The sequence below is a fragment of the Cornus florida genome, unplaced genomic scaffold, assembly GCF_030987335.1.
Source record: "Cornus florida cultivar Cherokee Brave unplaced genomic scaffold, ASM3098733v1 CherokeeBrave_3.0.0_Hap2_scaffold_300, whole genome shotgun sequence".
Taxonomy (NCBI): domain Eukaryota; kingdom Viridiplantae; phylum Streptophyta; class Magnoliopsida; order Cornales; family Cornaceae; genus Cornus; species Cornus florida.
This window is the reverse complement of record NW_026775806.1, coordinates 1-23,000: the sequence shown is the minus strand read 5'-3', so window position 1 is coordinate 23,000 and position 23,000 is coordinate 1. Positions and strand designations below refer to the sequence as shown.

The window sequence follows — 23,000 nt, the reverse complement described above, 5'->3', positions numbered from 1 at the left end:
CAGTTGAAGGCCAACAGTGATGTGATTAAAGCAAAGGATGCCAAATTTCTTCTACTTAATTCTATCTATCTATATGGCATGGGTGCCAAGCGCCGGGGTATGTCGCTTTAGAGTCTAAGCAAGAGGACAGACTAAGATATGGATTAAAAATAAATTGTACAGATAACAAACAAAAATATAAGACTGGTGAAAGAACAAATAAATAAGAGTACTCATGGTTAACGTAGAAGGCAAAAAACGTCATTTTGTTTATACTTCAAAAATTAATGGCATCCCATTTTAATTATTAATTCTCAAATGCCCAAGTCATGAAGTTATTCTTATGGGTAAGAATCCACTTCACATTACCTCATCTCGAGTCAAGGGGCAGATCAATAAGCTAAGAGCAATCATATGTAATTGAATTCCAAGTATTATAATAACAAGTTGTTTCATTCCGTCAAGTTTACAAAACAATAGAAAATGAACAGCAGTGACCAAGTGAATTTTCAAGGTCACTTGCCAAAACAAAATAAATTCAGCAAAAAGGAAAAATGGTGACAATTATTCAATGGTAATCATAAATTATAAAATTAACCAATATGTTTCAATTAATTAATAAAGGGTTCTGCTGACAAATTTCATTTTGAAAGACAAATCCCTAAAAAATAGTTGTTTGACCAACTGGGATCTCTTAAAGTTTTGTGTGGTTTATTTCGAGGTAGACAATGCTCCATGAAGATTGCTCAAACGCGCAGATTAGTCATCCAACACGCTGAAAAAATAATTGAAAATCAATAACAAAAAACAAGTGAACCTGATGCATTCCAACATATATTTTCGGGAGGCTGAACTTCCATGTCTAGCCAAAAAAAAATAGCTAAAGCAACCTACAATACAGAGTTCTGTCTATTATAAATGCATACATTTCATATTTAGCAATTAATCTTCAAATAACTTGCACATTGGCATCAAAAATAAATATTTAGCCCTTAATAAATTGTGCATAATGCAGTTCAAGAGGTGTAACATTTTTAAAAAGAGGGATGCACATTCTCAAATAAAGGGTCTCCATATCATGATACCAAAAGATATAAGAAAGTAAAAGTTTAAGTGTGTTAAAAATAAATTAAAAGCAGTACATGAAACAATAAAACTGCCCAGTTTCAAGAGCTTGCCTGAATGGTACTGTGAGTGAGACCTCCAATCATCTCCTCTGCATACAAAAAAAAAGTGTTTATAAAAACCTGAAAAAGCAAAATTGTATTCCAAATTATATGGAATAGAACAATGTTAACATGTATAAGAAGTTAGCTGCAATAATCATTTAGATTTATACCAACGGAACCTCTTCAGACAAGCCAAATAGATATTTCATCAATCAACAAGTTGACATTTTAGCACAGTAAATTGAAAACATTTGAAGATTGGCATCAGCGGGAGGTCACGATTATAAATGAAATTAGGAAAGCCTCAGCCTAGAAACTGCCAATTGATTATTTTTTCGCATTGCAACAGGGTACAACTTTCCATTAAACTATAATCCTTTTTAGATTATAATGAATAATATCCTTCTCCTCTAGCCATATATTGATTCACAAATACATTTACGTGCCAACGTTTCAGATTCTCAACTTCGGGTCGTATTAGTCACCCCAGATATTTAATAACCTCAAAGTAAATATAAGCACTAATAAGTAAACAACCGCAGAGGTAGCTCAAGGCTCAAACAAAATTACACAAATAAGAATAAAATTGACAAGAAAGAATTAAGTGTTAATAATAAGTTTTTCAACCATGGATATTGCTTTATTATGGATGTCTTCAGTCGTTTCTGGCTCAATATATACAATATGCGGGTACTTCTCATCCTTTACAAGAAGATTAGATTACACTGACGCCTTTATAAGAAACCCAATTGCGAAAACAAGTTACTCATATTATCTGTAGAAATAGATGATAGATTGATAGCACCAAAGCAATGTTTAGTTCGATAAAGTTATTTATTTTTCACAGTACAATTCTATTCTGCTAATAAATGGTGCATGACAAATTGAATATACAAGTACCGTTGAATCCAATTTTCTTCTTGAAGGCAACAGCAGCTTCCATAAACCCTGTAAGTGGATTAACCAGTTAATCAAATGTAAATTAAATTAAAGTAAAGAGAAAATAAAGAAGAACAATATTGAATATGTTAGACAACAAATCACATGAAAATAGGAAACCTTGCCATACGGTTATCTGCTTTCAAAAACAAATTTTGAAAAACAGTAATAATAAAGAGACAAGACAGTTCTCAATAATACCTGGGGAAATTTAAAATTTATTCTGTAATTCAGGAACTGGTGAGCCTACCTTATGATCAAGCTCTCTTTCCATATCTGTGTTTAAAAGGGTCTGATAACCCTCCCGACCACCCCAGAAAACATAATTTTCGCCCCCTAGATAATGCGTAACCTGTAGCATGTGCAAAATAGCAGACTTAGCATTTCATTGAATTATTGAGTTATGAATAAAAGAAACAACCCATCTTATAGGTTTAAAGGATGGATGTAAGCAAAAGTCACCCACCTCCATGGCTTTCTTGACTTGCACTACGGCAAACCCAAGAATTTTGTGAGCACAGTTATCATATTCAAGTAGCAAAATAGAAATAGAAATAACTACCTAGAAGCACCACGATGCATGTAACGAGGATGCAAAAACAACTGAGCTGTGCCCCACAAGGAACGAATTTTGGTCCCCTGTACAGTCACATAATTAATAATATATAATCGAGAATAGGAGCAGGATAAAAAACATTAGAATTGAACAAGCCAAGGTAATACTGTATAATATAATCAACATCTGCACTTAAACCATTAAAATAAAGAAAAATAAATTTGCACTTAAACCATTAAAGTAGGCAGTGAGAGCAGTAAATTTAGTTAAGGTGATTTAACTGGTGTTGATTTGTTTTTGTTTAATCAAAAGATCATGACAAGTAAACTAACACATCTGAGATAAAATATTTGATGAAGGAAGAAATTATCCACGGCTTAGATTCATATTCAAGCATGCAACAGAACATAATTGCTCAAGGAAATCAAATAATCCAGTCCATAGCCATTCGAGATGGGAAAAGACCCTATCCATTCTTTAGTCAGTTGAAGGCCAACAGTGATGTGATTAAAGCAAAGGATGCCAAATTTCTTCTACTTAATTCTATCTATCTATATGGCATGGGTGCCAAGCGCCGGGGTATGTCGCTTTAGAGTCTAAGCAAGAGGACAGACTAAGATATGGATTAAAAATAAATTGTACAGATAACAAACAAAAATATAAGACTGGTGAAAGAACAAATAAATAAGAGTACTCATGGTTAACGTAGAAGGCAAAAAACGTCATTTTGTTTATACTTCAAAAATTAATGGCATCCCATTTTAATTATTAATTCTCAAATGCCCAAGTCATGAAGTTATTCTTATGGGTAAGAATCCACTTCACATTACCTCATCTCGAGTCAAGGGGCAGATCAATAAGCTAAGAGCAATCATATGTAATTGAATTCCAAGTATTATAATAACAAGTTGTTTCATTCCGTCAAGTTTACAAAACAATAGAAAATGAACAGCAGTGACCAAGTGAATTTTCAAGGTCACTTGCCAAAACAAAATAAATTCAGTAAAAAGGAAAAATGGTGACAATTATTCAATGGTAATCATAAATTATAAAATTAACCAATATGTTTCAATTAATTAATAAAGGGTTCTGCTGACAAATTTCATTTTGAAAGACAAATCCCTAAAAAATAGTTGTTTGACCAACTGGGATCTCTTAAAGTTTTGTGTGGTTTATTTCGAGGTAGACAATGCTCCATGAAGATTGCTCAAACGCGCAGATTAGTCATCCAACACGCTGAAAAAATAATTGAAAATCAATAACAAAAAACAAGTGAACCTGATGCATTCCAACATATATTTTCGGGAGGCTGAACTTCCATGTCTAGCCAAAAAAAAATAGCTAAAGCAACCTACAATACAGAGTTCTGTCTATTATAAATGCATACATTTCATATTTAGCAATTAATCTTCAAATAACTTGCACATTGGCATCAAAAATAAATATTTAGCCCTTAATAAATTGTGCATAATGCAGTTCAAGAGGTGTAACATTTTTAAAAAGAGGGATGCACATTCTCAAATAAAGGGTCTCCATATCATGATACCAAAAGATATAAGAAAGTAAAAGTTTAAGTGTGTTAAAAATAAATTAAAAGCAGTACATGAAACAATAAAACTGCCCAGTTTCAAGAGCTTGCCTGAATGGTACTGTGAGTGAGACCTCCAATCATCTCCTCTGCATACAAAAAAAAAGTGTTTATAAAAACCTGAAAAAGCAAAATTGTATTCCAAATTATATGGAATAGAACAATGTTAACATGTATAAGAAGTTAGCTGCAATAATCATTTAGATTTATACCAACGGAACCTCTTCAGACAAGCCAAATAGATATTTCATCAATCAACAAGTTGACATTTTAGCACAGTAAATTGAAAACATTTGAAGATTGGCATCAGCGGGAGGTCACGATTATAAATGAAATTAGGAAAGCCTCAGCCTAGAAACTGCCAATTGATTATTTTTTCGCATTGCAACAGGGTACAACTTTCCATTAAACTATAATCCTTTTTAGATTATAATGAATAATATCCTTCTCCTCTAGCCATATATTGATTCACAAATACATTTACGTGCCAACGTTTCAGATTCTCAACTTCGGGTCGTATTAGTCACCCCAGATATTTAATAACCTCAAAGTAAATATAAGCACTAATAAGTAAACAACCGCAGAGGTAGCTCAAGGCTCAAACAAAATTACACAAATAAGAATAAAATTGACAAGAAAGAATTAAGTGTTAAGAATAAGTTTTTCAACCATGGATATTGCTTTATTATGGATGTCTTCAGTCGTTTCTGGCTCAATATATACAATATGCGGGTACTTCTCATCCTTTACAAGAAGATTAGATTACACTGACGCCTTTATAAGAAACCCAATTGCGAAAACAAGTTACTCATATTATCTGTAGAAATAGATGATAGATTGATAGCACCAAAGCAATGTTTAGTTCGATAAAGTTATTTATTTTTCACAGTACAATTCTATTCTGCTAATAAATGGTGCATGACAAATTGAATATACAAGTACCGTTGAATCCAATTTTCTTCTTGAAGGCAACAGCAGCTTCCATAAACCCTGTAAGTGGATTAACCAGTTAATCAAATGTAAATTAAATTAAAGTAAAGAGAAAATAAAGAAGAACAATATTGAATATGTTAGACAACAAATCACATGAAAATAGGAAACCTTGCCATACGGTTATCTGCTTTCAAAAACAAATTTTGAAAAACAGTAATAATAAAGAGACAAGACAGTTCTCAATAATACCTGGGGAAATTTAAAATTTATTCTGTAATTCAGGAACTGGTGAGCCTACCTTATGATCAAGCTCTCTTTCCATATCTGTGTTTAAAAGGGTCTGATAACCCTCCCGACCACCCCAGAAAACATAATTTTCGCCCCCTAGATAATGCGTAACCTGTAGCATGTGCAAAATAGCAGACTTAGCATTTCATTGAATTATTGAGTTATGAATAAAAGAAACAACCCATCTTATAGGTTTAAAGGATGGATGTAAGCAAAAGTCACCCACCTCCATGGCTTTCTTGACTTGCACTACGGCAAACCCAAGAATTTTGTGAGCACAGTTATCATATTCAAGTAGCAAAATAGAAATAGAAATAACTACCTAGAAGCACCACGATGCATGTAACGAGGATGCAAAAACAACTGAGCTGTGCCCCACAAGGAACGAATTTTGGTCCCCTGTACAGTCACATAATTAATAATATATAATCGAGAATAGGAGCAGGATAAAAAACATTAGAATTGAACAAGCCAAGGTAATACTGTATAATATAATCAACATCTGCACTTAAACCATTAAAATAAAGAAAAATAAATTTGCACTTAAACCATTAAAGTAGGCAGTGAGAGCAGTAAATTTAGTTAAGGTGATTTAACTGGTGTTGATTTGTTTTTGTTTAATCAAAAGATCATGACAAGTAAACTAACACATCTGAGATAAAATATTTGATGAAGGAAGAAATTATCCACGGCTTAGATTCATATTCAAGCATGCAACAGAACATAATTGCTCAAGGAAATCAAATAATCCAGTCCATAGCCATTCGAGATGGGAAAAGACCCTATCCATTCTTTAGTCAGTTGAAGGCCAACAGTGATGTGATTAAAGCAAAGGATGCCAAATTTCTTCTACTTAATTCTATCTATCTATATGGCATGGGTGCCAAGCGCCGGGGTATGTCGCTTTAGAGTCTAAGCAAGAGGACAGACTAAGATATGGATTAAAAATAAATTGTACAGATAACAAACAAAAATATAAGACTGGTGAAAGAACAAATAAATAAGAGTACTCATGGTTAACGTAGAAGGCAAAAAACGTCATTTTGTTTATACTTCAAAAATTAATGGCATCCCATTTTAATTATTAATTCTCAAATGCCCAAGTCATGAAGTTATTCTTATGGGTAAGAATCCACTTCACATTACCTCATCTCGAGTCAAGGGGCAGATCAATAAGCTAAGAGCAATCATATGTAATTGAATTCCAAGTATTATAATAACAAGTTGTTTCATTCCGTCAAGTTTACAAAACAATAGAAAATGAACAGCAGTGACCAAGTGAATTTTCAAGGTCACTTGCCAAAACAAAATAAATTCAGCAAAAAGGAAAAATGGTGACAATTATTCAATGGTAATCATAAATTATAAAATTAACCAATATGTTTCAATTAATTAATAAAGGGTTCTGCTGACAAATTTCATTTTGAAAGACAAATCCCTAAAAAATAGTTGTTTGACCAACTGGGATCTCTTAAAGTTTTGTGTGGTTTATTTCGAGGTAGACAATGCTCCATGAAGATTGCTCAAACGCGCAGATTAGTCATCCAACACGCTGAAAAAATAATTGAAAATCAATAACAAAAAACAAGTGAACCTGATGCATTCCAACATATATTTTCGGGAGGCTGAACTTCCATGTCTAGCCAAAAAAAAATAGCTAAAGCAACCTACAATACAGAGTTCTGTCTATTATAAATGCATACATTTCATATTTAGCAATTAATCTTCAAATAACTTGCACATTGGCATCAAAAATAAATATTTAGCCCTTAATAAATTGTGCATAATGCAGTTCAAGAGGTGTAACATTTTTAAAAAGAGGGATGCACATTCTCAAATAAAGGGTCTCCATATCATGATACCAAAAGATATAAGAAAGTAAAAGTTTAAGTGTGTTAAAAATAAATTAAAAGCAGTACATGAAACAATAAAACTGCCCAGTTTCAAGAGCTTGCCTGAATGGTACTGTGAGTGAGACCTCCAATCATCTCCTCTGCATACAAAAAAAAAGTGTTTATAAAAACCTGAAAAAGCAAAATTGTATTCCAAATTATATGGAATAGAACAATGTTAACATGTATAAGAAGTTAGCTGCAATAATCATTTAGATTTATACCAACGGAACCTCTTCAGACAAGCCAAATAGATATTTCATCAATCAACAAGTTGACATTTTAGCACAGTAAATTGAAAACATTTGAAGATTGGCATCAGCGGGAGGTCACGATTATAAATGAAATTAGGAAAGCCTCAGCCTAGAAACTGCCAATTGATTATTTTTTCGCATTGCAACAGGGTACAACTTTCCATTAAACTATAATCCTTTTTAGATTATAATGAATAATATCCTTCTCCTCTAGCCATATATTGATTCACAAATACATTTACGTGCCAACGTTTCAGATTCTCAACTTCGGGTCGTATTAGTCACCCCAGATATTTAATAACCTCAAAGTAAATATAAGCACTAATAAGTAAACAACCGCAGAGGTAGCTCAAGGCTCAAACAAAATTACACAAATAAGAATAAAATTGACAAGAAAGAATTAAGTGTTAAGAATAAGTTTTTCAACCATGGATATTGCTTTATTATGGATGTCTTCAGTCGTTTCTGGCTCAATATATACAATATGCGGGTACTTCTCATCCTTTACAAGAAGATTAGATTACACTGACGCCTTTATAAGAAACCCAATTGCGAAAACAAGTTACTCATATTATCTGTAGAAATAGATGATAGATTGATAGCACCAAAGCAATGTTTAGTTCGATAAAGTTATTTATTTTTCACAGTACAATTCTATTCTGCTAATAAATGGTGCATGACAAATTGAATATACAAGTACCGTTGAATCCAATTTTCTTCTTGAAGGCAACAGCAGCTTCCATAAACCCTGTAAGTGGATTAACCAGTTAATCAAATGTAAATTAAATTAAAGTAAAGAGAAAATAAAGAAGAACAATATTGAATATGTTAGACAACAAATCACATGAAAATAGGAAACCTTGCCATACGGTTATCTGCTTTCAAAAACAAATTTTGAAAAACAGTAATAATAAAGAGACAAGACAGTTCTCAATAATACCTGGGGAAATTTAAAATTTATTCTGTAATTCAGGAACTGGTGAGCCTACCTTATGATCAAGCTCTCTTTCCATATCTGTGTTTAAAAGGGTCTGATAACCCTCCCGACCACCCCAGAAAACATAATTTTCGCCCCCTAGATAATGCGTAACCTGTAGCATGTGCAAAATAGCAGACTTAGCATTTCATTGAATTATTGAGTTATGAATAAAAGAAACAACCCATCTTATAGGTTTAAAGGATGGATGTAAGCAAAAGTCACCCACCTCCATGGCTTTCTTGACTTGCACTACGGCAAACCCAAGAATTTTGTGAGCACAGTTATCATATTCAAGTAGCAAAATAGAAATAGAAATAACTACCTAGAAGCACCACGATGCATGTAACGAGGATGCAAAAACAACTGAGCTGTGCCCCACAAGGAACGAATTTTGGTCCCCTGTACAGTCACATAATTAATAATATATAATCGAGAATAGGAGCAGGATAAAAAACATTAGAATTGAACAAGCCAAGGTAATACTGTATAATATAATCAACATCTGCACTTAAACCATTAAAATAAAGAAAAATAAATTTGCACTTAAACCATTAAAGTAGGCAGTGAGAGCAGTAAATTTAGTTAAGGTGATTTAACTGGTGTTGATTTGTTTTTGTTTAATCAAAAGATCATGACAAGTAAACTAACACATCTGAGATAAAATATTTGATGAAGGAAGAAATTATCCACGGCTTAGATTCATATTCAAGCATGCAACAGAACATAATTGCTCAAGGAAATCAAATAATCCAGTCCATAGCCATTCGAGATGGGAAAAGACCCTATCCATTCTTTAGTCAGTTGAAGGCCAACAGTGATGTGATTAAAGCAAAGGATGCCAAATTTCTTCTACTTAATTCTATCTATCTATATGGCATGGGTGCCAAGCGCCGGGGTATGTCGCTTTAGAGTCTAAGCAAGAGGACAGACTAAGATATGGATTAAAAATAAATTGTACAGATAACAAACAAAAATATAAGACTGGTGAAAGAACAAATAAATAAGAGTACTCATGGTTAACGTAGAAGGCAAAAAACGTCATTTTGTTTATACTTCAAAAATTAATGGCATCCCATTTTAATTATTAATTCTCAAATGCCCAAGTCATGAAGTTATTCTTATGGGTAAGAATCCACTTCACATTACCTCATCTCGAGTCAAGGGGCAGATCAATAAGCTAAGAGCAATCATATGTAATTGAATTCCAAGTATTATAATAACAAGTTGTTTCATTCCGTCAAGTTTACAAAACAATAGAAAATGAACAGCAGTGACCAAGTGAATTTTCAAGGTCACTTGCCAAAACAAAATAAATTCAGCAAAAAGGAAAAATGGTGACAATTATTCAATGGTAATCATAAATTATAAAATTAACCAATATGTTTCAATTAATTAATAAAGGGTTCTGCTGACAAATTTCATTTTGAAAGACAAATCCCTAAAAAATAGTTGTTTGACCAACTGGGATCTCTTAAAGTTTTGTGTGGTTTATTTCGAGGTAGACAATGCTCCATGAAGATTGCTCAAACGCGCAGATTAGTCATCCAACACGCTGAAAAAATAATTGAAAATCAATAACAAAAAACAAGTGAACCTGATGCATTCCAACATATATTTTCGGGAGGCTGAACTTCCATGTCTAGCCAAAAAAAAATAGCTAAAGCAACCTACAATACAGAGTTCTGTCTATTATAAATGCATACATTTCATATTTAGCAATTAATCTTCAAATAACTTGCACATTGGCATCAAAAATAAATATTTAGCCCTTAATAAATTGTGCATAATGCAGTTCAAGAGGTGTAACATTTTTAAAAAGAGGGATGCACATTCTCAAATAAAGGGTCTCCATATCATGATACCAAAAGATATAAGAAAGTAAAAGTTTAAGTGTGTTAAAAATAAATTAAAAGCAGTACATGAAACAATAAAACTGCCCAGTTTCAAGAGCTTGCCTGAATGGTACTGTGAGTGAGACCTCCAATCATCTCCTCTGCATACAAAAAAAAAGTGTTTATAAAAACCTGAAAAAGCAAAATTGTATTCCAAATTATATGGAATAGAACAATGTTAACATGTATAAGAAGTTAGCTGCAATAATCATTTAGATTTATACCAACGGAACCTCTTCAGACAAGCCAAATAGATATTTCATCAATCAACAAGTTGACATTTTAGCACAGTAAATTGAAAACATTTGAAGATTGGCATCAGCGGGAGGTCACGATTATAAATGAAATTAGGAAAGCCTCAGCCTAGAAACTGCCAATTGATTATTTTTTCGCATTGCAACAGGGTACAACTTTCCATTAAACTATAATCCTTTTTAGATTATAATGAATAATATCCTTCTCCTCTAGCCATATATTGATTCACAAATACATTTACGTGCCAACGTTTCAGATTCTCAACTTCGGGTCGTATTAGTCACCCCAGATATTTAATAACCTCAAAGTAAATATAAGCACTAATAAGTAAACAACCGCAGAGGTAGCTCAAGGCTCAAACAAAATTACACAAATAAGAATAAAATTGACAAGAAAGAATTAAGTGTTAAGAATAAGTTTTTCAACCATGGATATTGCTTTATTATGGATGTCTTCAGTCGTTTCTGGCTCAATATATACAATATGCGGGTACTTCTCATCCTTTACAAGAAGATTAGATTACACTGACGCCTTTATAAGAAACCCAATTGCGAAAACAAGTTACTCATATTATCTGTAGAAATAGATGATAGATTGATAGCACCAAAGCAATGTTTAGTTCGATAAAGTTATTTATTTTTCACAGTACAATTCTATTCTGCTAATAAATGGTGCATGACAAATTGAATATACAAGTACCGTTGAATCCAATTTTCTTCTTGAAGGCAACAGCAGCTTCCATAAACCCTGTAAGTGGATTAACCAGTTAATCAAATGTAAATTAAATTAAAGTAAAGAGAAAATAAAGAAGAACAATATTGAATATGTTAGACAACAAATCACATGAAAATAGGAAACCTTGCCATACGGTTATCTGCTTTCAAAAACAAATTTTGAAAAACAGTAATAATAAAGAGACAAGACAGTTCTCAATAATACCTGGGGAAATTTAAAATTTATTCTGTAATTCAGGAACTGGTGAGCCTACCTTATGATCAAGCTCTCTTTCCATATCTGTGTTTAAAAGGGTCTGATAACCCTCCCGACCACCCCAGAAAACATAATTTTCGCCCCCTAGATAATGCGTAACCTGTAGCATGTGCAAAATAGCAGACTTAGCATTTCATTGAATTATTGAGTTATGAATAAAAGAAACAACCCATCTTATAGGTTTAAAGGATGGATGTAAGCAAAAGTCACCCACCTCCATGGCTTTCTTGACTTGCACTACGGCAAACCCAAGAATTTTGTGAGCACAGTTATCATATTCAAGTAGCAAAATAGAAATAGAAATAACTACCTAGAAGCACCACGATGCATGTAACGAGGATGCAAAAACAACTGAGCTGTGCCCCACAAGGAACGAATTTTGGTCCCCTGTACAGTCACATAATTAATAATATATAATCGAGAATAGGAGCAGGATAAAAAACATTAGAATTGAACAAGCCAAGGTAATACTGTATAATATAATCAACATCTGCACTTAAACCATTAAAATAAAGAAAAATAAATTTGCACTTAAACCATTAAAGTAGGCAGTGAGAGCAGTAAATTTAGTTAAGGTGATTTAACTGGTGTTGATTTGTTTTTGTTTAATCAAAAGATCATGACAAGTAAACTAACACATCTGAGATAAAATATTTGATGAAGGAAGAAATTATCCACGGCTTAGATTCATATTCAAGCATGCAACAGAACATAATTGCTCAAGGAAATCAAATAATCCAGTCCATAGCCATTCGAGATGGGAAAAGACCCTATCCATTCTTTAGTCAGTTGAAGGCCAACAGTGATGTGATTAAAGCAAAGGATGCCAAATTTCTTCTACTTAATTCTATCTATCTATATGGCATGGGTGCCAAGCGCCGGGGTATGTCGCTTTAGAGTCTAAGCAAGAGGACAGACTAAGATATGGATTAAAAATAAATTGTACAGATAACAAACAAAAATATAAGACTGGTGAAAGAACAAATAAATAAGAGTACTCATGGTTAACGTAGAAGGCAAAAAACGTCATTTTGTTTATACTTCAAAAATTAATGGCATCCCATTTTAATTATTAATTCTCAAATGCCCAAGTCATGAAGTTATTCTTATGGGTAAGAATCCACTTCACATTACCTCATCTCGAGTCAAGGGGCAGATCAATAAGCTAAGAGCAATCATATGTAATTGAATTCCAAGTATTATAATAACAAGTTGTTTCATTCCGTCAAGTTTACAAAACAATAGAAAATGAACAGCAGTGACCAAGTGAATTTTCAAGGTCACTTGCCAAAACAAAATAAATTCAGCAAAAAGGAAAAATGGTGACAATTATTCAATGGTAATCATAAATTATAAAATTAACCAATATGTTTCAATTAATTAATAAAGGGTTCTGCTGACAAATTTCATTTTGAAAGACAAATCCCTAAAAAATAGTTGTTTGACCAACTGGGATCTCTTAAAGTTTTGTGTGGTTTATTTCGAGGTAGACAATGCTCCATGAAGATTGCTCAAACGCGCAGATTAGTCATCCAACACGCTGAAAAAATAATTGAAAATCAATAACAAAAAACAAGTGAACCTGATGCATTCCAACATATATTTTCGGGAGGCTGAACTTCCATGTCTAGCCAAAAAAAAATAGCTAAAGCAACCTACAATACAGAGTTCTGTCTATTATAAATGCATACATTTCATATTTAGCAATTAATCTTCAAATAACTTGCACATTGGCATCAAAAATAAATATTTAGCCCTTAATAAATTGTGCATAATGCAGTTCAAGAGGTGTAACATTTTTAAAAAGAGGGATGCACATTCTCAAATAAAGGGTCTCCATATCATGATACCAAAAGATATAAGAAAGTAAAAGTTTAAGTGTGTTAAAAATAAATTAAAAGCAGTACATGAAACAATAAAACTGCCCAGTTTCAAGAGCTTGCCTGAATGGTACTGTGAGTGAGACCTCCAATCATCTCCTCTGCATACAAAAAAAAAGTGTTTATAAAAACCTGAAAAAGCAAAATTGTATTCCAAATTATATGGAATAGAACAATGTTAACATGTATAAGAAGTTAGCTGCAATAATCATTTAGATTTATACCAACGGAACCTCTTCAGACAAGCCAAATAGATATTTCATCAATCAACAAGTTGACATTTTAGCACAGTAAATTGAAAACATTTGAAGATTGGCATCAGCGGGAGGTCACGATTATAAATGAAATTAGGAAAGCCTCAGCCTAGAAACTGCCAATTGATTATTTTTTCGCATTGCAACAGGGTACAACTTTCCATTAAACTATAATCCTTTTTAGATTATAATGAATAATATCCTTCTCCTCTAGCCATATATTGATTCACAAATACATTTACGTGCCAACGTTTCAGATTCTCAACTTCGGGTCGTATTAGTCACCCCAGATATTTAATAACCTCAAAGTAAATATAAGCACTAATAAGTAAACAACCGCAGAGGTAGCTCAAGGCTCAAACAAAATTACACAAATAAGAATAAAATTGACAAGAAAGAATTAAGTGTTAATAATAAGTTTTTCAACCATGGATATTGCTTTATTATGGATGTCTTCAGTCGTTTCTGGCTCAATATATACAATATGCGGGTACTTCTCATCCTTTACAAGAAGATTAGATTACACTGACGCCTTTATAAGAAACCCAATTGCGAAAACAAGTTACTCATATTATCTGTAGAAATAGATGATAGATTGATAGCACCAAAGCAATGTTTAGTTCGATAAAGTTATTTATTTTTCACAGTACAATTCTATTCTGCTAATAAATGGTGCATGACAAATTGAATATACAAGTACCGTTGAATCCAATTTTCTTCTTGAAGGCAACAGCAGCTTCCATAAACCCTGTAAGTGGATTAACCAGTTAATCAAATGTAAATTAAATTAAAGTAAAGAGAAAATAAAGAAGAACAATATTGAATATGTTAGACAACAAATCACATGAAAATAGGAAACCTTGCCATACGGTTATCTGCTTTCAAAAACAAATTTTGAAAAACAGTAATAATAAAGAGACAAGACAGTTCTCAATAATACCTGGGGAAATTTAAAATTTATTCTGTAATTCAGGAACTGGTGAGCCTACCTTATGATCAAGCTCTCTTTCCATATCTGTGTTTAAAAGGGTCTGATAACCCTCCCGACCACCCCAGAAAACATAATTTTCGCCCCCTAGATAATGCGTAACCTGTAGCATGTGCAAAATAGCAGACTTAGCATTTCATTGAATTATTGAGTTATGAATAAAAGAAACAACCCATCTTATAGGTTTAAAGGATGGATGTAAGCAAAAGTCACCCACCTCCATGGCTTTCTTGACTTGCACTACGGCAAACCCAAGAATTTTGTGAGCACAGTTATCATATTCAAGTAGCAAAATAGAAATAGAAATAACTACCTAGAAGCACCACGATGCATGTAACGAGGATGCAAAAACAACTGAGCTGTGCCCCACAAGGAACGAATTTTGGTCCCCTGTACAGTCACATAATTAATAATATATAATCGAGAATAGGAGCAGGATAAAAAACATTAGAATTGAACAAGCCAAGGTAATACTGTATAATATAATCAACATCTGCACTTAAACCATTAAAATAAAGAAAAATAAATTTGCACTTAAACCATTAAAGTAGGCAGTGAGAGCAGTAAATTTAGTTAAGGTGATTTAACTGGTGTTGATTTGTTTTTGTTTAATCAAAAGATCATGACAAGTAAACTAACACATCTGAGATAAAATATTTGATGAAGGAAGAAATTATCCACGGCTTAGATTCATATTCAAGCATGCAACAGAACATAATTGCTCAAGGAAATCAAATAATCCAGTCCATAGCCATTCGAGATGGGAAAAGACCCTATCCATTCTTTAGTCAGTTGAAGGCCAACAGTGATGTGATTAAAGCAAAGGATGCCAAATTTCTTCTACTTAATTCTATCTATCTATATGGCATGGGTGCCAAGCGCCGGGGTATGTCGCTTTAGAGTCTAAGCAAGAGGACAGACTAAGATATGGATTAAAAATAAATTGTACAGATAACAAACAAAAATATAAGACTGGTGAAAGAACAAATAAATAAGAGTACTCATGGTTAACGTAGAAGGCAAAAAACGTCATTTTGTTTATACTTCAAAAATTAATGGCATCCCATTTTAATTATTAATTCTCAAATGCCCAAGTCATGAAGTTATTCTTATGGGTAAGAATCCACTTCACATTACCTCATCTCGAGTCAAGGGGCAGATCAATAAGCTAAGAGCAATCATATGTAATTGAATTCCAAGTATTATAATAACAAGTTGTTTCATTCCGTCAAGTTTACAAAACAATAGAAAATGAACAGCAGTGACCAAGTGAATTTTCAAGGTCACTTGCCAAAACAAAATAAATTCAGCAAAAAGGAAAAATGGTGACAATTATTCAATGGTAATCATAAATTATAAAATTAACCAATATGTTTCAATTAATTAATAAAGGGTTCTGCTGACAAATTTCATTTTGAAAGACAAATCCCTAAAAAATAGTTGTTTGACCAACTGGGATCTCTTAAAGTTTTGTGTGGTTTATTTCGAGGTAGACAATGCTCCATGAAGATTGCTCAAACGCGCAGATTAGTCATCCAACACGCTGAAAAAATAATTGAAAATCAATAACAAAAAACAAGTGAACCTGATGCATTCCAACATATATTTTCGGGAGGCTGAACTTCCATGTCTAGCCAAAAAAAAATAGCTAAAGCAACCTACAATACAGAGTTCTGTCTATTATAAATGCATACATTTCATATTTAGCAATTAATCTTCAAATAACTTGCACATTGGCATCAAAAATAAATATTTAGCCCTTAATAAATTGTGCATAATGCAGTTCAAGAGGTGTAACATTTTTAAAAAGAGGGATGCACATTCTCAAATAAAGGGTCTCCATATCATGATACCAAAAGATATAAGAAAGTAAAAGTTTAAGTGTGTTAAAAATAAATTAAAAGCAGTACATGAAACAATAAAACTGCCCAGTTTCAAGAGCTTGCCTGAATGGTACTGTGAGTGAGACCTCCAATCATCTCCTCTGCATACAAAAAAAAAGTGTTTATAAAAACCTGAAAAAGCAAAATTGTATTCCAAATTATATGGAATAGAACAATGTTAACATGTATAAGAAGTTAGCTGCAATAATCATTTAGATTTATACCAACGGAACCTCTTCAGACAAGCCAAATAGATATTTCATCAATCAACAAGTTGACATTTTAGCACAGTAAATTGAAAACATTTGAAGATTGGCATCAGCGGGAGGTCACGATTATAAATGAAATTAGGAAAGCCTCAGCCTAGAAACTGCCAATTGATTATTTTTTCGCATTGCAACAGGGTACAACTTTCCATTAAACTATAATCCTTTTTAGATTATAATGAATAATATCCTTCTCCTCTAGCCATATATTGATTCACAAATACATTTACGTGCCAACGTTTCAGATTCTCAACTTCGGGTCGTATTAGTCACCCCAGATATTTAATAACCTCAAAGTAAATATAAGCACTAATAAGTAAACAACCGCAGAGGTAGCTCAAGGCTCAAACAAAATTACACAAATAAGAATAAAATTGACAAGAAAGAATTAAGTGTTAAGAATAAGTTTTTCAACCATGGATATTGCTTTATTATGGATGTCTTCAGTCGTTTCTGGCTCAATATATACAATATGCGGGTACTTCTCATCCTTTACAAGAAGATTAGATTACACTGACGCCTTTATAAGAAACCCAATTGCGAAAACAAGTTACTCATATTATCTGTAGAAATAGATGATAGATTGATAGCACCAAAGCAATGTTTAGTTCGATAAAGTTATTTATTTTTCACAGTACAATTCTATTCTGCTAATAAATGGTGCATGACAAATTGAATATACAAGTACCGTTGAATCCAATTTTCTTCTTGAAGGCAACAGCAGCTTCCATAAACCCTGTAAGTGGATTAACCAGTTAATCAAATGTAAATTAAATTAAAGTAAAGAGAAAATAAAGAAGAACAATATTGAATATGTTAGACAACAAATCACATGAAAATAGGAAACCTTGCCATACGGTTATCTGCTTTCAAAAACAAATTTTGAAAAACAGTAATAATAAAGAGACAAGACAGTTCTCAATAATACCTGGGGAAATTTAAAATTTATTCTGTAATTCAGGAACTGGTGAGCCTACCTTATGATCAAGCTCTCTTTCCATATCTGTGTTTAAAAGGGTCTGATAACCCTCCCGACCACCCCAGAAAACATAATTTTCGCCCCCTAGATAATGCGTAACCTGTAGCATGTGCAAAATAGCAGACTTAGCATTTCATTGAATTATTGAGTTATGAATAAAAGAAACAACCCATCTTATAGGTTTAAAGGATGGATGTAAGCAAAAGTCACCCACCTCCATGGCTTTCTTGACTTGCACTACGGCAAACCCAAGAATTTTGTGAGCACAGTTATCATATTCAAGTAGCAAAATAGAAATAGAAATAACTACCTAGAAGCACCACGATGCATGTAACGAGGATGCAAAAACAACTGAGCTGTGCCCCACAAGGAACGAATTTTGGTCCCCTGTACAGTCACATAATTAATAATATATAATCGAGAATAGGAGCAGGATAAAAAACATTAGAATTGAACAAGCCAAGGTAATACTGTATAATATAATCAACATCTGCACTTAAACCATTAAAATAAAGAAAAATAAATTTGCACTTAAACCATTAAAGTAGGCAGTGAGAGCAGTAAATTTAGTTAAGGTGATTTAACTGGTGTTGATTTGTTTTTGTTTAATCAAAAGATCATGACAAGTAAACTAACACATCTGAGATAAAATATTTGATGAAGGAAGAAATTATCCACGGCTTAGATTCATATTCAAGCATGCAACAGAACATAATTGCTCAAGGAAATCAAATAATCCAGTCCATAGCCATTCGAGATGGGAAAAGACCCTATCCATTCTTTAGTCAGTTGAAGGCCAACAGTGATGTGATTAAAGCAAAGGATGCCAAATTTCTTCTACTTAATTCTATCTATCTATATGGCATGGGTGCCAAGCGCCGGGGTATGTCGCTTTAGAGTCTAAGCAAGAGGACAGACTAAGATATGGATTAAAAATAAATTGTACAGATAACAAACAAAAATATAAGACTGGTGAAAGAACAAATAAATAAGAGTACTCATGGTTAACGTAGAAGGCAAAAAACGTCATTTTGTTTATACTTCAAAAATTAATGGCATCCCATTTTAATTATTAATTCTCAAATGCCCAAGTCATGAAGTTATTCTTATGGGTAAGAATCCACTTCACATTACCTCATCTCGAGTCAAGGGGCAGATCAATAAGCTAAGAGCAATCATATGTAATTGAATTCCAAGTATTATAATAACAAGTTGTTTCATTCCGTCAAGTTTACAAAACAATAGAAAATGAACAGCAGTGACCAAGTGAATTTTCAAGGTCACTTGCCAAAACAAAATAAATTCAGCAAAAAGGAAAAATGGTGACAATTATTCAATGGTAATCATAAATTATAAAATTAACCAATATGTTTCAATTAATTAATAAAGGGTTCTGCTGACAAATTTCATTTTGAAAGACAAATCCCTAAAAAATAGTTGTTTGACCAACTGGGATCTCTTAAAGTTTTGTGTGGTTTATTTCGAGGTAGACAATGCTCCATGAAGATTGCTCAAACGCGCAGATTAGTCATCCAACACGCTGAAAAAATAATTGAAAATCAATAACAAAAAACAAGTGAACCTGATGCATTCCAACATATATTTTCGGGAGGCTGAACTTCCATGTCTAGCCAAAAAAAAATAGCTAAAGCAACCTACAATACAGAGTTCTGTCTATTATAAATGCATACATTTCATATTTAGCAATTAATCTTCAAATAACTTGCACATTGGCATCAAAAATAAATATTTAGCCCTTAATAAATTGTGCATAATGCAGTTCAAGAGGTGTAACATTTTTAAAAAGAGGGATGCACATTCTCAAATAAAGGGTCTCCATATCATGATACCAAAAGATATAAGAAAGTAAAAGTTTAAGTGTGTTAAAAATAAATTAAAAGCAGTACATGAAACAATAAAACTGCCCAGTTTCAAGAGCTTGCCTGAATGGTACTGTGAGTGAGACCTCCAATCATCTCCTCTGCATACAAAAAAAAAGTGTTTATAAAAACCTGAAAAAGCAAAATTGTATTCCAAATTATATGGAATAGAACAATGTTAACATGTATAAGAAGTTAGCTGCAATAATCATTTAGATTTATACCAACGGAACCTCTTCAGACAAGCCAAATAGATATTTCATCAATCAACAAGTTGACATTTTAGCACAGTAAATTGAAAACATTTGAAGATTGGCATCAGCGGGAGGTCACGATTATAAATGAAATTAGGAAAGCCTCAGCCTAGAAACTGCCAATTGATTATTTTTTCGCATTGCAACAGGGTACAACTTTCCATTAAACTATAATCCTTTTTAGATTATAATGAATAATATCCTTCTCCTCTAGCCATATATTGATTCACAAATACATTTACGTGCCAACGTTTCAGATTCTCAACCTCGGGTCGTATTAGTCACCCCAGATATTTAGTAACCTCAAAGTAAATATAAGCACTAATAAGTAAACAACCGCAGAGGTAGCTCAAGGCTCAAACAAAATTACACAAATAAGAATAAAATTGACAAGAAAGAATTAAGTGTTAAGAATAAGTTTTTCAACCATGGATATTGCTTTATTATGGATGTCTTCAGTCGTTTCTGGCTCAATATATACAATATGCGGGTACTTCTCATCCTTTACAAGAAGATTAGATTACACTGACGCCTTTATAAGAAACCCAATTGCGAAAACAAGTTACTCATATTATCTGTAGAAATAGATGATAGATTGATAGCACCAAAGCAATGTTTAGTTCGATAAAGTTATTTATTTTTCACAGTACAATTCTATTCTGCTAATAAATGGTGCATGACAAATTGAATATACAAGTACCGTTGAATCCAATTTTCTTCTTGAAGGCAACAGCAGCTTCCATAAACCCTGTAAGTGGATTAACCAGTTAATCAAATGTAAATTAAATTAAAGTAAAGAGAAAATAAAGAAGAACAATATTGAATATGTTAGACAACAAATCACATGAAAATAGGAAACCTTGCCATACGGTTATCTGCTTTCAAAAACAAATTTTGAAAAACAGTAATAATAAAGAGACAAGACAGTTCTCAATAATACCTGGGGAAATTTAAAATTTATTCTGTAATTCAGGAACTGGTGAGCCTACCTTATGATCAAGCTCTCTTTCCATATCTGTGTTTAAAAGGGTCTGATAACCCTCCCGACCACCCCAGAAAACATAATTTTCGCCCCCTAGATAATGCGTAACCTGTAGCATGTGCAAAATAGCAGACTTAGCATTTCATTGAATTATTGAGTTATGAATAAAAGAAACAACCCATCTTATAGGTTTAAAGGATGGATGTAAGCAAAAGTCACCCACCTCCATGGCTTTCTTGACTTGCACTACGGCAAACCCAAGAATTTTGTGAGCACAGTTATCATATTCAAGTAGCAAAATAGAAATAGAAATAACTACCTAGAAGCACCACGATGCATGTAACGAGGATGCAAAAACAACTGAGCTGTGCCCCACAAGGAACGAATTTTGGTCCCCTGTACAGTCACATAATTAATAATATATAATCGAGAATAGGAGCAGGATAAAAAACATTAGAATTGAACAAGCCAAGGTAATACTGTATAATATAATCAACATCTGCACTTAAACCATTAAAATAAAGAAAAATAAATTTGCACTTAAACCATTAAAGTAGGCAGTGAGAGCAGTAAATTTAGTTAAGGTGATTTAACTGGTGTTGATTTGTTTTTGTTTAATCAAAAGATCATGACAAGTAAACTAACACATCTGAGATAAAATATTTGATGAAGGAAGAAATTATCCACGGCTTAGATTCATATTCAAGCATGCAACAGAACATAATTGCTCAAGGAAATCAAATAATCCAGTCCATAGCCATTCGAGATGGGAAAAGACCCTATCCATTCTTTAGTCAGTTGAAGGCCAACAGTGATGTGATTAAAGCAAAGGATGCCAAATTTCTTCTACTTAATTCTATCTATCTATATGGCATGGGTGCCAAGCGCCGGGGTATGTCGCTTTAGAGTCTAAGCAAGAGGACAGACTAAGATATGGATTAAAAATAAATTGTACAGATAACAAACAAAAATATAAGACTGGTGAAAGAACAAATAAATAAGAGTACTCATGGTTAACGTAGAAGGCAAAAAACGTCATTTTGTTTATACTTCAAAAATTAATGGCATCCCATTTTAATTATTAATTCTCAAATGCCCAAGTCATGAAGTTATTCTTATGGGTAAGAATCCACTTCACATTACCTCATCTCGAGTCAAGGGGCAGATCAATAAGCTAAGAGCAATCATATGTAATTGAATTCCAAGTATTATAATAACAAGTTGTTTCATTCCGTCAAGTTTACAAAACAATAGAAAATGAACAGCAGTGACCAAGTGAATTTTCAAGGTCACTTGCCAAAACAAAATAAATTCAGCAAAAAGGAAAAATGGTGACAATTATTCAATGGTAATCATAAATTATAAAATTAACCAATATGTTTCAATTAATTAATAAAGGGTTCTGCTGACAAATTTCATTTTGAAAGACAAATCCCTAAAAAATAGTTGTTTGACCAACTGGGATCTCTTAAAGTTTTGTGTGGTTTATTTCGAGGTAGACAATGCTCCATGAAGATTGCTCAAACGCGCAGATTAGTCATCCAACACGCTGAAAAAATAATTGAAAATCAATAACAAAAAACAAGTGAACCTGATGCATTCCAACATATATTTTCGGGAGGCTGAACTTCCATGTCTAGCCAAAAAAAAATAGCTAAAGCAACCTACAATACAGAGTTCTGTCTATTATAAATGCATACATTTCATATTTAGCAATTAATCTTCAAATAACTTGCACATTGGCATCAAAAATAAATATTTAGCCCTTAATAAATTGTGCATAATGCAGTTCAAGAGGTGTAACATTTTTAAAAAGAGGGATGCACATTCTCAAATAAAGGGTCTCCATATCATGATACCAAAAGATATAAGAAAGTAAAAGTTTAAGTGTGTTAAAAATAAATTAAAAGCAGTACATGA

The 23,000-nt window shown here is 32.7% G+C and overlaps 1 long non-coding RNA gene across 10 annotated transcripts; it reads right to left on the bottom strand.

The window, feature by feature from the left end:
- Window positions 1-14: 14 nt before the first annotated feature.
- LOC132291067 (uncharacterized) lies at window positions 15-22,960 on the bottom strand. 10 transcript variants are annotated; one of them, XR_009475925.1, is made up of 29 exons: window positions 22,672-22,960; window positions 21,400-21,476; window positions 21,088-21,189; window positions 20,799-20,846; window positions 19,547-19,945; window positions 18,179-18,351; window positions 17,963-18,064; window positions 17,674-17,721; window positions 16,422-16,820; window positions 15,150-15,226; window positions 14,838-14,939; window positions 14,549-14,596; window positions 13,297-13,695; window positions 12,025-12,101; window positions 11,713-11,814; window positions 11,424-11,471; window positions 10,172-10,570; window positions 8,900-8,976; window positions 8,588-8,689; window positions 8,299-8,346; window positions 7,047-7,445; window positions 5,775-5,851; window positions 5,463-5,564; window positions 5,174-5,221; window positions 3,922-4,320; window positions 2,650-2,726; window positions 2,338-2,439; window positions 2,049-2,096; window positions 16-1,195 (listed from the first exon to the last, which is right to left on the bottom strand). It is a non-coding gene; the product is annotated as an uncharacterized LOC132291067 (long non-coding RNA). The 10 variants fall into 10 exon arrangements; XR_009475926.1 differs by having other exon boundaries at window positions 15,054-15,226; window positions 18,275-18,351; XR_009475927.1 differs by having other exon boundaries at window positions 11,929-12,101; window positions 18,275-18,351.
- Window positions 22,961-23,000: the final 40 nt, after the last annotated feature.